The sequence below is a fragment of the Plasmodium inui genome (genome assembly GCF_000524495.1).
Source record: "Plasmodium inui San Antonio 1 unplaced genomic scaffold supercont1.54, whole genome shotgun sequence".
NCBI classification, from domain to species: Eukaryota; Apicomplexa; class Aconoidasida; order Haemosporida; family Plasmodiidae; genus Plasmodium; species Plasmodium inui.
In genome coordinates, this window is record NW_008481888.1 from 34,609 (window position 1) to 37,233 (window position 2,625).

Genomic DNA, 2,625 nt, shown 5'->3' on the forward strand with positions numbered 1-2,625 from the left:
TACACACAATGGGAGATGCTTATAAGGCTATTAACAAAGAGGTGCACCCTAATTTTTACCAAACTCTATAAAAGTAACACACACACGGAAATAAAAATTGCAAAATAAGGGGAATCATTGGAAATGCAAATAATAACCGTTCCCATTAAATTTTAAAAGAAATATACAGAATGGGAAAAAAAAAAAACATCGACATTTATTCCCCCATTCTATGTGTGAAGAAAGAAAAAAATTCCCATAATTTTGTAAGTAATTACATCCCTATTTTTCCTAGCGCAATGTTTCAATAAATGGCTTCCTAATTTTTGTCCATTTAATACACTTTTACACACGATACTGTTTCCACAAGTCGGTTGCATGCTCAGTAGACCCTATCTTGTGTGTATAATCCCCTAGAACGCCACCTATAAGCTTTAAGAAAAAAAAAGAAAAACAACCAAAATTCTTAAAAACAAATTTGTCGAAAATGCCATACGAGGAAGCACTCTTGTTGCACATGTTATTAAGTTTCGTTTTTTCCTTTTAAATTAAATGTAAGAGTTGCAATTCAAGGAGCTTTTCCAACTGTACTAAATGATGTAATTGAGCTTATCAAAGCTTAAATAATTTCCCGCAGGTATCACTCTGCAATTTGGCCTGTCTTTTGCTCAATACAAGACAAGGGCACAACCTTTTTAATTCCTTTTATGCGTCTATTGGATGTATACCTCTTAATTCACGCAAACGCTTTTTACTTTTTTTAAAAAGGAAATGTTTACACTGGTGTAAACATGCATGAGTAAAAAGTTGCGCGTCCTTTGCGTTAGTAATTGTCCTAAGATCTTAAAGATACTCTTAAAATTGGCATGCCAAATATGTGCAATTTTTTTTTTTCCTTTTTCGTTGTTTAGTTGTACGATTATTACTATTTTTCAAATATTTTTTCTCAATTTATTTATTTTTTTTTTTTTCTTCACGACTGCATTTGTTATTGGATGTGCTTGAGAGGAGCATAAGAAAGCGCTGCTTTGGGGGTAATTTTAATGAGATTTGCTTGAGCAGCGCAAGGCGGTGTTATACATTTTAACGGCCATATTTTAAAAAAAGCAGAATCCTGCTGAAAATTGAGAAAGCCTTGTGCGTGACAACATTTCATCGTTGTATGTACTGATCCAGATGATGCAAAATATTGCTGAAAGATAATCGCGAATGGAGGTTATGGAACATGTGTTTTTTTTTACCCCTTAATTTTGAGAAAATTGGACATAGGTTTGGGCAGCCTGTGGAAGAGTTCACGAGCTTTCGCGTACATACAAACACATACCCTGTTACGCGCATTGACTTCACAAATTTTTTTTTTCAGAATTAAAGGTGAAACGAGTATTGTGAGGCGGTATACACTTCGGTGTAATTTTCAATAATTTTTCTGCCGATAAGTTATGGATTGGGAAATCTAGTTGAAAAATATGGACGCGCTGCTTCCCCCGCAGCCATATTTTCGAATAGCCCCATTTGAACCTGCATATGAACATAAACATGGAGGCCTTTTTCCCCATATCGTATATGCTGCATCACTCATTTTGTGGAGAAAAGGGGCCCTACGAAATGTGGGACATGTGGATGGTCCTCTGTTAATGTCACTTCGTTTGGTAATGCAAAGGGATACATATAAAATGGAGTACATATGCAACTGTTTGCTACGCAAAAACAGGCTTAAGCGACTTTTAATTTGTGCTTTTCGCTATGACGTCATGTGTTCAAATTGGTGACATTCCATTTCGATGCAACACATAAAGAAAAAAATAACCACTTAAGGAGATTCCCATTTTGTACGTATGTAAAATTGGTGCATGTAAGAATAGTTCCTTTTGTTGGTGTTAACCAAGCGGCTACTCAGTATGAAAGTTCTCCCTCAATTTGGTAGTCCCACTTTATGTGGATGAGTCATAACATTGGCTGGATGAAATTCGCCCCGCGAAAGGAATTGAACGTTGTGTTCGCCCCACTGCATGCACAAAAGAGCCATGCGCATGTACATGCGCAAATACAGACACACCATGGTGGTGCTTCCCTTTCTTTTTCTCCGTCCCCACGTTCGTCTTAGTGGCCAAAAAGGAAAACTGAATATATTTCTCCAAGGGACATGCAGCAGCGGTTATTATGAAGCCACATTACGTTGTGTTGTTCGCCGATGTGCATGCAAAAACACAACAAAAAAAAGGCAACGGAGGTATAAGTAGACCAAATGAGAGAAGTGCCGTTGTTCGGAAAAATACATATGAAAGCATGTTAGTAGAAATGCAAAATAATTCAAAAGAATTCAGAACAATTCAGAACAATTCAGAACAATTCAAAAAAATGCAAAAAAATGCAAAAAAAAGTACAAAAAAAATCTAAATACAAAAAAAAAATTAGCAAGATAAATATTCAAAAATAAGAAAAAAGCGCGCACAAAACGCCTCTTTTGTTCTAAATAAAGCATATTTGTTCCAAACAAAGCAACCTGCCAAAATAAGCCATTTTTGTCGCAGTAAATCCATTTTTGCGAATCCTCTGCCAAGCATAAATTTGTGCAACTTGCACGATCCCATGACTGCTTCGTAAGCACAAGCACTGAAATCATCACTGCCGTATCTTTCGCTCAAA